Source organism: Lycorma delicatula, chromosome 11, assembly GCF_047948215.1.
Source record: "Lycorma delicatula isolate Av1 chromosome 11, ASM4794821v1, whole genome shotgun sequence".
In the NCBI taxonomy this organism is placed as follows: Eukaryota; Metazoa; Arthropoda; class Insecta; order Hemiptera; family Fulgoridae; genus Lycorma; species Lycorma delicatula.
Window position 1 is genome coordinate 53769231 of NC_134465.1, and position 16513 is coordinate 53785743.

Below are 16513 nucleotides of genomic sequence, written 5' to 3' on the forward strand. Positions count from 1 at the left end.
AAGTAATGAGATTGGTAACACTGCGAGCGATCTGGCAACGCTGTGTCTACTGGTCTGTGCTAAACCGGTTTGTTCATCCCTTCCACATGCTCAGTACCAGTTTCAACTCCGTTCAGCCAACACATTATTTTTGACAGCGCCATGAGTGAAGTTGTTTTTTTGTTGTGTGTTACGAAAATGGAGCATCGGAATTTAGAGCGACGTTGTGCAATCAAGTTTTGTGTTAAACTTGGGAAATCCGCGAGTGTGACCTTTGAAAAGTTGAAATAGTCCTATGGGAAACATTGATTATCAAGAGCACAAGTTTTCCGCTGGCACAAATCATTTTTGGAAGGCCGAGAGCACGTTGATGATCAACCCCGCTCAGGGAGATCTTCAACTTCAAAATCTGACGAAACATTGAGCGTGTGAGGGTTCTTGTGAGATCAGACCGTCGTTTAACAATAAGGATGATGAGTGAACAGTTAAATTTAAAGACTTTCACCGTATATCAAATTTTGAAAGACGATTTGCGCGAAATTGGTGCCGAAAAACCTCACAACGGAACAGAAGGACAATCGAAGAAACGTGTGTGCGTTGATCTTCTTGAGAGGATTGTCAACGACCAAGAATTCTTCAATCGTGTGATGACAGGTGATGAATCCTGGATATATGAGCACGATCCTGAAACAAAGCGGCAAAACGAAGAGTGGCACACTTCGTCATCTCCTCGACCGAAAAAATGTCGAATGAGCAAATCAAAGATCAAAACCGTGCTGATTTGCTTTTTTGACAGTAGGGGTATCGTGCATAACGAATTTGTTCCTCCAGGACAAACTGTCAACCAAGTGTTTTACAAAGGTGTCCTTGAAAGGCTCAGGAAAAGAGTGATTCACGTGAGACCAGACATTGCAGACAAGTTGATGCTTCATCATGACAATGCCCCGTATCACACGGCCATTTCCATCAGGGAATTTTTTACCTCAAAACGCATTCCTACGGTTCCTCAACCCCCCCAACCACTATTCACGTGAGTGATTTTGAGTCCTTGTGACTTTTTCCGTTTCCCGAAATTGAAACATGTCTTAAAAGGACGTGATTTTGGAACTCTGGAGAACAATTAAAAGAATGTGACCGACCAGTTAAAAGCCTTACCAGTTGAAGCCTTCCAGCGCTGCTACTGGAGTGGCAACAACGACTCCGCCGGTGTATAGCTGCCCAAGGGAACTACTTTGAAGGGAATAATAATGTTGTTTGAAAAAAATAAAAACTTTCGTAAATAAAAAGTCAGTCTCATTACTTTTCTCACACATCTCGTATAATCTTCAGCATCGGTAGGTACAGTGAGAATCTTAAAATTCTATGTACGTGAATCACATTGCTTGGGCTTTGCGGTTTCTCACAAGGTCGGACAACTAAGCTAAACCATCTAAGTTTCTGACTCGGCTTAAAGCAACATAAACTTGTCTTTTTGCAAATATGTTTTTCCCCAAATCTACTACACTCTATTTAATGTTGTACCTTGCAATTTGTGCACTGTTACAGCCAAACTTAAAATTAAAGGTAGCATACTTTTTTCTAACATCTCCATATCCTTCAGAACCTTGAAACTTTGTATTTCTGGTGTAATAAGCAGACAACCACCTTTCGTCATCGAATTTTATTAACAGAGCTTTTGGTAACTCACCCCTTTCCGGTTTGTCCCTTGGTAGGGCAGGCCATTTGAATTCGTTTACAATCCCCTTAGTGCCGTTAACTAAACCATTAGAAATCGATATGTTACGCGTTAACATAACTCTTAATTCTTCTGCCGATTGTGTATTACGCAACAGGCCGTCACAGTTACTAACCTCTACCGGAATAACATTCTTGAGAGGAATTTTTCCATACTTTGTAGCTTCTCGTGATTTATCAACAGCGTTAAAAATATAAACTCTATTTTTTGATATCTTATCAGTCATATTAAGATTATATTCATCGACTAACTTTATAGTTGGGATATTCTTACATCATTTCCATCTTCAAATTTGTCGGTTAAAGGTAACCACCCTCCTTCTTTCGGAAAGCATTTCCGATTGGCCAGGTTTTCCAAAACGGAAGTTATTTAATAAATCGAAGAACTCCATGTCAGTTTTTTTTTCTCTTGTTTATTTTTAGCTTACAAAATGAAAACTGATGCCATAAATTTATTTCTGCTTCACACCAAGGAAGTTAAAAAAATCACCAATGGTCTTTGACTGGAGGCAAATATCACTGAAATGGAGCACATCAACTCCGTCGAGTAACTTATCGTTATTAATCAGACTCAGACAATTATGAAATAATTGTTTTAAAAAAAATAATGGAACCGATATCAAAATTCGCTAATTTTCTTCAAATAGTTAATTAATTAATTAATTACTTAGACACCTTTTTTGAATCTGCGCCAAAATACATGATCATATTTATATGGTACTTGAATGGGCCTACAGATGACGTATATTAACATATGTAATGACCATCAACGGAAAATCACATAAATATGAATTCCATTGATGTAATGTAACTTTACCCTTCGTAGGGCTTTGGTATTTTCCCTTCGTAGGGTGTTGGTTTTTAATATTATAGAACAAATTTATACATTATATTTAGAAATTAATTCTGTAGAAACAGGCGCCAATTCAAAAAAGTATCTAAAGAATTAAGTATTTTGACGAAATTATTTCTTACTTTTTAAATTTTTTTAATTTTTTTTAAAACTGTAATCTATAAATCCACCCTATTTTCTTTTTTTTTGTTAAATTAAGTATTTTAAAAAAATTGTCGTCTTCATTTATTTTAATATTACACCACCAACGCGGATGAAATGTTACACGGTATTTTTTTTAGTTAATAAACCACTTTTATGTAATAAACTATCTTTACTAATTAATAAATAATTAAATTATTTTTTTAAAATTTAAATTAAAAATAAAATAATCGTGAAAAAATTATTAAAAATAATATTTCCATCTCGAATATCTGTTGTACTTTTTTCTGTTCTAGATTAATATTATCTTATATAAAAACATCTAAATTATCTATAGAATGAAATAATGCTAATTAAAATTTTTGTGTTGTAAATATACCCGCTAACAAACAGAATTTATAAAACTATTTCTTGAGATAATTCGTAATCCAATATTTTTTGTTTCTTTTTACTAGAAAAGTTTTAAGATATATAAAACTAAATATCATGAATAAGATGATATTTAGTCATTTACATCGAACAAAAATTGCGTGTGCACATCCCAAAAATTAAACAAAAGGTATCAGGAATGATAATCACCTAACAAATTTTATATATATACAGGGCGTTTCATAATGTTCTTAGGAGTTACAAAAACTCAGTACAAAAAAAGTATTTCACTTACCTAAACTAAAGTTGTACGAGGTGATGCAGAAACTCAAACAGTTTTTGTTAAAATCTATAAATGTTCAATATGTGCTCCTCTGCTGACACGGCACACATCAACACGAAAGTCTAGCTTTTGCCAAACACATTCTAACATGTCATTTTCGACAGAGTTGATTGCATCTATTATGGGATCCTTTAGCTCAGCGATATCTTGCGGCATCGGTGGGATAAACAGCTTATCTTTCACGTAATCTCAGAGAAAGAAATCATATGGCGTGAGGTCTGGTGATCTTGGTGGCCGCAGCATAACGTGTTGATCTTCTTCAGACGCACGTCCTATCCAGCGCCGAGGTAATGTTGTGTTAAGGTACTGTCGAACCTCGTTATGAAAACGGGCAGGACAACCATCTTGCTGGAAAATGAAGTCCTCGAGAACCTGAGGCGTAAGCCGTAATTGTAACATATCCAGGTATATCAAGCCGGTTACTGTCGTTTCCTTAAAAAAGAACGGCCCGTACACTGCCCCAAGAGAGATCGCACAAAAAAGTTTACTTTCGGAGAATCCCGAATGTGTTTCACATAAGCGTGCGGGTTTTCAGTTCCCCAAACTCTTACGTTATGACTGTTTACTTTGCCGCTAATATGGAAAGTAGCTTCATCGTTGAAAATTATCTTGTTTACAAAACCTTCATCTAACAACATCTTTTCCTGTAACTGTAAACAAAAATCGAGCCTACGTGTTTTATCTCCATCAGAAAGACGCTGGATTAATTGAAGACGGTACGGTTTGCATAATAAACGTTTACGGAGAACTCTCCACCCAGTTGTTTTGGAATTCCTAATTCTCTGCCTGCAACCGCAGTCGATTTTGACGGGCTGCGAATGAAACTTGCACGCACACGTTCGACATTGACTTCTGAGGTCTATGGACGACCGGTTGATTTTCGCTTGCACAAGTAACCGGTTTCACCGAATTGTTTATACCTTGCACGAATTGAATTGTCACTTGGTGGCTCCTTATGAAATTTGAACCGAAACGCACGTTGCACAGAAATTACTGACTTTGACAAGTGAAATTCTAACACGCAAAACGACATCTCGCTTCCCGTGGCAGCCATTTTCTCTACTGTCGACGCCTAGCAATCAAATGCTTTACTAACTGCCTATTATATTTGGAAAAAACTATTTGAAGTACTCTTTCGTACAGTACATCGTTTTATTCTTATGAGTGAAATAGTTTTTTTTTAATGAATTTTCGAAACCCCGAAGAACATTATGAAACGTTCTGTTTATATATATAAACAGAGCTCTTTATATATATAAAAGAGAATACAAAAAAAAATTATTTTTTTATTATTTTCTTTTTAAAGTGTGATTCACAAGACTGTAACAAACTTTCAGAACATTTTCTACTGGTGAAAATAAAGAAGAAAGTTCATAAAATAAATTCGGAAACTCTTCATTAGTGAGTGTCGGCTGGCGAAAGATTTCGCTCTGATTTCTGCGCCTTCAGTAAATTAAGCTAGACTATAATTCTTGCAACCCAAATTAAGGGGTAAATTTAGTGATCTTACCTTATATGATATCTAACCTGAATAAATGAAAAAAAATAAGTCCTAGAACTGTATTTTTTAATAGTTTTTGAGAAATCAAGGGTAAAAGACAAAAGATTGGGTTAGTAAAACACTCATTCCGTTGTGATTCCCCGAATGACAATAACATTCGTAGATGGTATAAACAATTTAAAACCACTGGCTGTATTTGTAAAGAGATTGTACAGGACGACCGAGTGTGTCCGAAGACAATGTTGGACGTGTGAGAGTTTTTTTTTTGCGTAGTCCTAGGAAATCCTTCCTCAACTGCAATACGAATCACAGGACTTTATTTGGCAACAAGATGTTGCGCCTCCTCACTGACAAAACGCTGTACGTGATTGGTTGAATGAAATTCTCCTCGACCGATGGATCGATCGCCTGGGACCAGATTACAGGGTTTGTTTGCCGTGGCCTCCATTTCGCTCGATCTGACCCTCCTGCGATTTTTTTTCTTTGAGAGTTTATAAAGGATTAAGTATATGTGCCACTGTTACCGGCTGACTTACCCGGCTTGAGACACAGGATTGAAGCAGCTGTAGCATCAGCCACTCCAGACTTGATTAAAGTACGGGATGAACTCTCCTGGTTGCTCACATTGAACACTTACAGGGAAAACTGTTTAAGTTCCTCTTTCATTTTATGTATAACTTATCAATTTAAGTAAAAGTTAATAAATATTACATAACTTTAAAACCCCGATATTCATTTACAATCACCTGCTACTTTATATTATACTAGTTTTTTACGTATTATTTTTCATTAATGATTAATTTTTATTTATTCATTCATTAAATGTTTCTTTAAAGATAATTAACTTTCATCATAAATCTCGTTTATTATTACTATAATTCCGTTGAAATATATTTAAAAAAAAATTATGTAATTTCTCTGATAAAAGTATATTGCAATGAATTTAATTAATTATTTTATATTTTCTCATAAATAATGCAATATAATTATTTATTTTCTTAGATTTTCATTATTAAAAAATAATTAACGTAAAACTATATAGATTAAAAAAAAATTATATAAATAAAAAAAATGTTATTAAACGCACTGAGCTGGGAAAAACTTATATTAATAAAAAAAATAATAATAAAGTTTACATAATAAAACAAAATAAAAACCTGCCCTTGAGACATCAAAAGTAATGTTTTATTTAGTAAACATAGTAATACTATATTCTAAAGCGAAGTATAAGATTAAACGGACTGACAACTGCACGTTTTAAAATAAAATCTTTTATTTCAAGTTTAATCATTCACTTTTAGATCTGCTCTGCTTGGTACCCGTCAATCTAATAAACAAGAGATAAATATTAATAATTAAAAAAATATGACTGCCTAAAAAAATATTGCTCGTTTTGGTTTTGTTCCATCGTGATTTTGTATTATACTAGCAAATACCCCGTTGAATTTTGAAAAATGAGAAGATTAGTTGCGATGATATAATAACATTTCCGTATAACCGTGATCTGTTAGATCAAGTGTGTAACTGATACGTGCAAAGTTTAGCCTTCAACTTACTAACAAATATCCTGTTTGAATTTTGGAAATTGGATGACTGTTTGCAGAAATATTATTATAGGAGCACCCCATTGTACCTCCCAATAGCGCCCCAGGGGTACTCCGTTTGTTACCAATCGATGGATTAGTCTAGCCTCGCACGAGGTGTTCGCATCACCTCACCATTCTAGCCTCACACGCAGTCCCGACGGGAAGCCCATTATTGTTAAACGGAAACTTTTTAAATTTATTTAATACTATTTTATTTTATTTAACGTAATCATTCAACTGATTTGAATCATTCGGTTCAAACCCTGTTCACAGTTCATTAATTCATTTCATTAAAGTTTGTGCTTCAACCGGCAAATCTCCAGTACTGCATATACATATACGTATATATATATATAAAATATCATATTCATTTATATTTATCCCGAATAAACAAAAAACCTCTTTTTATATATCTTCTACACATATAATACGAGGGATAGATTTTTTTCAAGGTCCGATCGGTCACGAAATTAAAACCACAGTGAAAATAAAAAATTTTTTCTTTGTAACAAGTACTTACATAGTTACGCTATTTCTCTACATAGTCGCCAGTCCGATTTAGACATTTTTCGTAGCGTGGTACCAACTTTCCAATGCCCTCGTCATAGAACGGAGCCGCCTGTGTTTTCAGCCATGTTTCTACGCACACAGTTTGCGGTACTGAAGTCTCTCACTCACAATGGTGAGAGAGCTGACCTTCAAATTTCAGGAAACGAATCACTCAATACAGAAATTGTGAACCGACGATTTTCTTGAATCGCCCCATCCACTCCCTCAACGAGATCATCGGTTGACACTCGCTTCCTTCCCTGATCCCGCCTGCATCATGAACATCTGTACGTCCTGCTTTAAAGTTCCTGCACCATTGTCGCACTTTGCTGTCGCTCATTGAAGTTTCACCGTACACATTACTTATTCATCGATGAATTTCAGCTGCATTACACTCCTCAGCCTAAAGAAATCGAATTACCGCACGCACTTCACACTTTGCGGGAGATGCTATTGTGGTAGACATGCGCAAAGGTTCATCCGATTTTTGTGCGGGTTTTTATTTCGCGACCAATCGGACGTTGAAAAAAAAATAACCCTCATAAAATTACAACTAGGATCGTCCTTGTGCTCACAAAGGGTTCAGATATATATATACTAATCATCTAACCCAACTGTAAATTATTATTGTTGCTGTAATTAACTAAAATTAGTACATTTAGCGACCTTTTACGGGTTTTTATTTTGGCTGTCCATATTAGATTGTTAAAATTAAAAAAAAAAATATGCCTTCAAGAAAGAGAAATAACCTTTCATACTACTTAGCTAAAAGAATGAAGAGTATTTCGGTCCTCTGAAACAACTAATGTGCGTTATTCTCGATTAACTGCTGAGAGCGCTACGCCCAGACTCGAGTTATAGTTTTGTCTACAGCAGCAACGTATCAGAGCTTCGATGCAAAGAAACGTTACAGGAAAGAAAGCTTCTCAGGTTTTAACTGTTACTTACGAGTATTATTCTCACAATCATGAGGATAACAAACACAGTTGGTCCAGAGGGTGAAACCCTCTGGCTAGACGTATATATTATATAGGTGTTATTTAATTAATGGCTTTTTATTTCATTTTTATTCTTTTTTTTAGTTTTGATTGTCTATTTTTCTAAATAATTAACTCTTTTGTTTTGTAATATTGAACATTTCGTTTTGTTTAATATTCAGTTAAAATCTGCCACATTGATATGTTATTTTTTTTTAATAAACTTCAAAATTCTTACGTTTGTATTTAGTTTCTGTGAATTTTATTCTTACCATTTTATTTGGAATGAAATTCTATACAAGTTTTGTTTAAAATGTTTGTGTTTATTATCCATTTAACGATATTATTTTACGCCAAACATAAAATAGTACGTTTTTCGACCGAAGTATTTTTTCTTTTATCCAAGATTTCTGGAAAACTTCAAAAAATTATGTTCTAGTATCTATTTATTTTTTTTTCAACTCATATTTCATATAAAACTACAAAATTTACCAATTAATTTGTATCTCAAGAGTTACACTCTTGCTTAATTTTATCGATGGCGTAGAACCCAAGACGAAATCTTTCCTCAGCTAACGAAGCGGTTTCCAAAACCTGTGTTTCTTCGTTATTTTCCCAATAGAACGTGTTCTGAAAGTTTTTTTTTTTTTACATTTTTCTAAATCATTCTGTATAACTTGTTTTTAATAGTATTGTAAAATGAAGTAAAAATAATTTTTTTAAACAATGGTTATTAATTTTAATATACATACATACTTTATGTAACTATTGCGTGTTTGACCAATGTCGGTTTGGTAATGTCATTTCATTGGAATATAATTTCCGGCATGTATTAGCAACATTTTATAAAACGTAATATTTAAAGAGAAATACGTATTTTTAAAGAAACTTGCACATAATTTATCACTCTTGTTTTTAAATTATATGTATTTTTGTGAACGATACACATATTTGTGGATTGATATTTTTTCAAAAACTTTTTCTGTTAAGAAAATTTTTTTTAAATTTAAACTTAATTTATTCATGGCAAAAGATATTTTTTGGCGCACAAATATTAAAAAAATCTAAATATTCTTATTAATTATACTTTATACAGAATGACTCACGAAGAATGTAAAAAACTTTTAAGGTCATGTTTTATTGATTAAAATGAAGAAGAAAGTTCATATAAACATAGGTTCGGAAACGCTTTATTAGCGAGTATCTGCTGACTAAAGATTTCGCCCTATTTTCTGCACCTTCAGTAAAATTAAGCCAGACTGTAATTCTGAAGACCAAAATTACGAGGTAAATTTAGTGTTATGGAACGAAAAATTGAAAAAAATAGGTCTGAGAAATGTATTTTTACTAGTTTTCATTTTGATGTACGGTGAAAGTGTTTAAATTTAACTGTTCACTCATCATCCTTATTGTTAAACGACGGTCTGTCTGATCTCACCAGAACCCTCACACGCTCAACGTTTTCGTCAGATTTTGAAGTTGAAGGTCTCCCTGAGCGAGGTTGATCTTCAACGTGTTCTCGGCCTTCCAAAACTGATTTGTGCCGGCGGAAAAGTTGTGATCATGATAAGCAATGTTCCCCGTAGGCCTATTTCAACTTTTCAAAGATCACACTCGCGGATTCCCGAAGTTTAACACAAAACTTAATGGCACAATGTTACACTAAATTCCGATGCTTCATTTTCGTAACACACAACTTCACTGATGTCGCTGTCAAAAATAATGTGTTGGCTGAACGGAGTTGAAACTCGTACAGAGCATGTGGAAGGGATGAACAAACCGGTCTAGCACAGACCGGTAGATACAGCGTTGCCAGATCGCTCACAGTGTTACCAATTTCATTACTTTTCTCACACACCTCGTATTTCGAAAACAAAGCCCGTTCATGTGTTTTTGTTAACGAATTTTTTTCATTGTTTTATTTTAGAGAAATATAAAATTTCGTTATATAAAATTTCGTAAAATTTAATATAAAATAAAACAAACAAAATAACTTTTTAAATTGAATTTCAATCGTTAATTTCTTCTGTTCTCGTTAATATTTTCAGGTCCTTTGTCTTTGATTTTATGATTCGATTCAGGAGTTAGTTTTATGGCCGACTTTTCCTTGTTTATTCTGTTTCCACGTTGCAACTTGTAGCATCCATCATAACGAACCACCCTTCTAATTTGCCCCGTTCACATTTCTTTGATCTTAAATTAAGCGTAACTCAAGAATTACTCAATCAATATTAATTAAATGTTCAAATGCACATCTTCAAATACACTACTAAAAAATATCTAAATTTGAATGAAATTGATGTAGTAGTTTTGGAGATTTTTGAACTACAAAATTTTACACGTAATTCTATAAATAAATATAAAGAAATCAAAATCTAAGTGAATGGTATTTTCGTATTTCTTACACCTCAAAACGTAAAAAAAAATCATTTTCACCCCATAATCCCACCATGCAACAAAGTAATACCGTATTTTTCTTCGGAAAGTCGGTAAAAAAGAATTGTTTTTTGCTTGATAAACTTGCAAACTAAGAATGAAGCTGTGATTACAAAATGTAGGAGAAGTCGCTAAAAATATGATAAAATGGCTAAGAACCAGCATCCAAAATAAAGAAATTAATTTCAACATAAGTTGTAAAATGAAAGATTGTTTTTTAATTTCTTTTCTTTTTTCTTTTTTTTTTTTTTTGTTTAGCCCTTAGAAAGAAATTTTACGTGGGACTCAGTTCGGCTATAAGTGGTTCAAAAATGCTGTTCATGGATGGTTCAGACACTGAATTGAACAATTCCTTACTTCTAGAATAAGAAAGCTCACAAAAAGATAGGTCAAATGCCTCTAATTGTAGCCCAGGAATTATGTTTAAAAGTATCGTTAGTTTTATTGTCAGTGAATAAATAATACTTTCCTACAATTATTTGTCTCTAATTATTCAATGAAGAAAATTAACCAAATATATTTTCCTTCCTTATTTAATCACTCTGTAAACGTGGATATAGAGAAACATTTTTTCCAAATGTAAGAGTCGTTATATAAGACGTGTGTGATGTAATTAAAAATTATGTGGTAATTTAAGGTTATTTCTTACGTTTATTTTGTCATACAAACTTATACCTTCTCTGTTATTATTGTTATGTATAATGTGATTCTTTCCTGTCCACTGCGTTTCATACGATGCTCTTCAAACGTTCTGTTAAGAAAACAAAGTACATATTTATTAAATTCACCTAAGTTTCATGTTATTATTTTTGTATTATGAAAATCAAGCTAATATTAAAAAAAAAAAAAAAATGTTTAATTATTTATGTTAAAATGTACAAAAATAATTATGTAATTAAGATATAAAATAATTAATTCTATTCATTGTGATACAAACCTGATTTAACCAATAAGGTTTCATAAAACATTATTTTTATGTAATGAAAAGTAATTATAATAATAATAAACTAGCCATCATGTTGAAAATTAACCTCCTTTATAGAAAATCTTTATGAACGATTAAATATAAAGCTATCATTAGTGAAAATGGTATGTAAAAAACTAGTATAATACTGACTATTCAAATAGTAACGCAAACTTATGAGAAAATGACTGTTATAGTAGTTGTTGTAAGTGGCCTCCATTATGCAATTGACATAATGGAATACGTCGTTACATGCTCTTAATGTTGTAACTTTTGTTGAGGAATTGCAGCGATACATCGTTCAATTTCACTTTTCAATTCGGGAATGATATGAAGAAGAATTTTGTAAGCGGTATCCTACAATAAAAATCAGGAGGGGATAAATCAGGTGACCGAGAGGGCCTTCTTCTTTTTTTTCCTGTTTAGCCTCCGGTAACTACCGTTTAGATAATACTTCAGAGGATGAATGAGGATGATGTAAATGAAGTGTAGTCTTGTACATTCTCAGTTTGACCATTCCTGAGATGTGTGGTTAATTGAAATCCAACCACCAAAGAACACCGGTATCCACGATCTAGTATTCAAATCCGTGTAAAATTAACTGGCTTTACTAGGACTTGAACGCTGGAACTCTCAACTTTCAAATCAGCTGATTTGGGAAGACGCGTTCACCACTAGACCAACCCGGTGGGTTGACCGAGAGGGCCACAACCCCTTCGAAATCACTTATCCACGAAAATTCTGATCGAAGAAAATCATAGTATTGTTGACCGTATGAGCCGTAGCATTATCCTGCTGAAACCACGTGTGCTCTAGCCGGTCTTCAAGTATAGTGTTTCCAAATTGTTGCACCATATCTATGTATCGCTCACTGTTCACTGTTCCATGAAAGAATATCACGAAGATTCGCCTGAGTGACATTGCATACCAAGCACCCACCTTTTGTCCGTGCAGAGGAGAATCTTGCAGCTGATGTAGATTTTCCGTAAACTAAATGGATGAATTCACCAGACCGTGTTTCGTCAGACGAAACTAATCATCGAGTTCTTCCTCATCTGGCATTACAGATGACATGAATCGCTGACAGTAAACTACACGTTTTCCAGTGAGTGTAGGTAACAACTCGTGAACAGCACGAATTCTGTACGGATGCATTTTTAAACACTTGCGCAATGCCGTGTGGGGACTACCAATGGAAAGATCAAACCGGCTGGATAGGCATGGTATAGACTTCTTGAGACTAACAGAATATACAGCTTGCACGTCGATCAACTTTTCTGGTGTTAGCACTTTCAGTCGGACACTTGGCTTCATCTACCACATTCCTTGTATCATGGAACTTGTTATGCAGCCGTTTGATGGAGGTCTTGTTTGGTGCATCCGTACCGTAATTTTCTATGAAGACATTTTGTGTTCTTTGCGTAACTGGCACATCAATGTAATGGTAGACAATGAATGTTCTCTGCTGCATTGTGTAATCCATTTTTCCTCAATTAAACCTGCAACAAATGAAGGAAATATTTTTCCATAAAATATTAAATATAAATGCTCTTTCATATTCAAAATAAAAAATAATATGTTCTTTCATTAGTTTAAAATAAAGTACAACATTTTATTGCGTTACCTCCAATCGTTCTTGAAAAATAGTTTTTTTTTTATAAAACATAAAATGGCGAATTGACAAAAAATATGGGTTTTCGGACCTATGTTCACTGGACATTTTTTCTTCAGTATCTTAATTATAGAACCGCTTCCTAGAATTTGACCTCACCTTTAAAGAACAACCTGTATAATACGATGAGACTGAATTGAACCCTATGGTTGAGACAGTTTTCTTCTCGAATAACGAGCGATACATACACAAATTATAATATTACATTAAATTATAATGTAATTTCTTTTAAATAAAAATTATAAACGCAAGAAATAAAATATTTTTCATTAATATATTGAGTTTTTTCAATTAAATATATATAATACTAACTCTACCCGCCACGCTTCGCTGTGGCACATTGTGGTTGCATGGATGAGAAATGAGAAACAAAACAAAGCATACGTTTCATAGAAGTTTAATTTTGCAATACTTGTAGATATACAATATTTTTTTGTTTTTCCACTGTCTGCGTAGATATAAAGGCTATCTGGTTTGCCGACTCGGGAACACGCACATACAGTTGTCCATGTGAGAAGCAATCCGCATCTAAATCTAAACCACACAATTCTAAAGATTGATCTTGAGCTTTATCGATTGTGATTGCAAATACCAATCGAATTGGGAATTGCAATCTTTTAAATTGAAATTGGTGTATCGGTCGGGATCATGGGTATTCGAGGAATGAGGACATCTTCACCTTTGAAAGGCCCCGTTAAAATCGTTGCTTCCACTACGTTATTCGTCAATTTCTTAACTGCAAGTCGCGTGCCGTTGCAGAGTTTTGGCTGATTAATATTCCGCAACAGGATAATTGTCATTTTTTGATCGAATCGTTGCTAAAATCAATCTAATGAGGAGTGTTTTTCCCAGTTCCTCCTGGCGCCTCCAAGAAGAAGGTCCCCCCAACTCCGTCATTTATCATTTGCATTATGCGATCGTAAATGCCTTTCTGTTCACGCGTTAATTTGGGAATGTTTGATAGGACATATGACTGAAGATGTGGTAACTCTGTTTACGGCGTAAATCCACATCAAATGAAGCAATCGCAGCTCGGGTGGGTGCTGGCATTCCCGATTGACTAAGAACTTTATTTGCATTAGCTAAGCACTTGTCTTCAATATTTATCAATGCTTCGTTGTAAATGCCTTCTGTAAATTAAGGATAAACAAAGGATTTTTTGGTCATTATGTAGGGATATTATTTTCTGTGTGTTTGGTTATTTCGACTTTTTTGTTTGCATAGTCTATCTGGGCTATAAGAAAGTTGGGTGTTTTAATTTATTTACTGTAAGTCATCCTTCTTGGTGGCTTTTCTTTTTGTTTTGGTGTTTTTTTTTTTTTGTTTTAATAAAATACAGATAAATATAATTCAAAGAAATTTGTTACTTAATCAGTTGTGATTTTGTTTACATTGGCAACGGCCATACGGGCTCTTTGTGATTGGTCGTTGTGTTTGACAGCGGCCATCTTGCATTGATCGGATTGGTTTTCCTTTGTTTACATTTCCATCTGATTTATTAGCCGCTTATTTATTAAAAAACTGTACAAATTAAAAATAGATAGATAGATTTATTAAAAATAGATGAAAACAATATTTGATCCGGGTTATATATCGTGCTAAAATTTGAGCTCAATCGGTGCAGAACATTTTGAGTTTTTGAAGCGTACACAAACGAACTTAACATTTTTATATATATTTATATCTAGCACTCTAGATTACATAACATTTAATGTCATTTTTGTAACAACCATTTTATATAATATTCCAGAAACAACTGCATAAAAGGAAGAGGCGCTAACATTCTGTCAGTTATACACGCGCGCGCGCGTACACACAAACACACACACACACACACACACACACACACACACACACACACACACACACACACATACACACACACTTACCTCAGATTTCTCGAAAACTACTAAGAGTACACTTCTGGGAAGGTTTTTTTATTTTTTTATTTTTCGGACCAGTTTTCATATAATATTGAAGGCGCAGAACTCAAGGAGAAATCTTTCGCCAGCTGACACTCGTTAACGTAGCGTTTCCGAATCCATGTTTATACGAACTTTCATCTTTCCATTTTCACCAGTAAAATATTGTCTGAAAGTTTGTTACATTCTTAGTGAATCACCCTTACATTTGTGTGTGTGTGTGTGTGTGTGTGTGTGTGTGTGTGTGCGCGCGTGCGTGTGTGTGTGTGTGTGTGTGTGTGTGTGTGTGTGTGTGTGTGTGTGTGTGTGTGTGTGTGTGTGTGTGTGTGTGTGTGTGTGTGTGTGTGACCGATGCGTCCGTGACCGATGCATTGAAGTGCGGGGGAGCACCATCTTGTTAGAAATGAAGTCGATGAATGTTTTCGAGTTCATCCGGCTGAAGAAAGCAATAATCGGTTAACATGTCAAGATACACGACTCCATTAATTGTTTTTTCAGCAAAGAAGAAAGGCCCTATTACACGATTTTTCATCACACCACACCAAACATTAACTTTAGGCGAATCGCGTTGTTTCTCGATAATAGCGTGTGGGTTTTCAGAGCCCCATATACGGAATTGTGTCTGTTAACACATCCATTCGCGTGGAATGTAGCTTCGTCTGTAAAAATTATATCATCTAAAAATGATTCGTTTTCACTTATTCTGTCCCAACATTTCAACAGCGAAATTGTAACGTTTTACACCATCATCGGGTTTCAATTCTTGCAGTATCTGGATTTTATAAGCGTGTAATTTCAGTTTTTTATGTAAAACTTTGTGAACTGTTGATTTTGGAATACCTAATTTGACGCTTCGACGAGAGATGGACTTCCCAGGACTTCTAATTGCCGATCGTCTAATTAGTTCAACCGTTTCGTCTGGTACACTTAGTCTGCCGGTTGATTTCTGTTTCTTAACCGATCCGGTTTCTTGGAATCGTTTGAACCGACGTGTTATGTTATTTTTGTGTAGCGGATCTCTTCCGAATTCACGTCGAAACGCACGTTGAACTAAAATTACGGATTTTAATTCGACAATCAATAAAACACACTTTGCTTTGTCTTTAACCGAGAACATAGTAACTCGCTAAACTCACCACAACAACAATGCAAGAACTGACGTTGTGGTTACAGCTGCTGATAAACAAACTTTTCGGTTGGAGGCTTTCAGGGATATCAATAAAACACCTAGAAATTTCCCTATAATCTTCCTATGAATTACTGAAACCGCACCATTCTTTTATGATAACCCTGTATATTGGTACCAGAACAGAAATTTGTAGCGGTAACGAAAAAGTCTATATCGTTCTGCCTTAATTACTCCCTAACTATTATTCTCATCCGGTGTCATTTTATAACTTAACTCGCCGATACGACTTTGCGTCACTTATGAATGGATTGGTGAGGAAAGAGCACAAAATAGATAGGCCTAAATTGGCGCTCTCGCT

General features: G+C 34.4%; 1 protein-coding gene across 3 annotated transcripts in view; it reads left to right on the forward strand.

The window, feature by feature from the left end:
* The window catches only part of LOC142332369 (uncharacterized), a 91955-nt gene that overhangs the window by 21740 nt on the left and 53702 nt on the right, over positions 1-16513 (forward strand). The window contains exon 2 of one of the 3 annotated variants that reach the window (XR_012758282.1): positions 10727-11228. The exons of the other annotated variants lie outside the window; for them this stretch is intronic. The gene's annotated coding sequence lies outside the window, so the exon portion shown is untranslated. Of the gene's footprint in view, positions 1-10726; positions 11229-16513 lie in introns of those variants that run through there. 3 annotated transcript variants of the gene reach the window in all.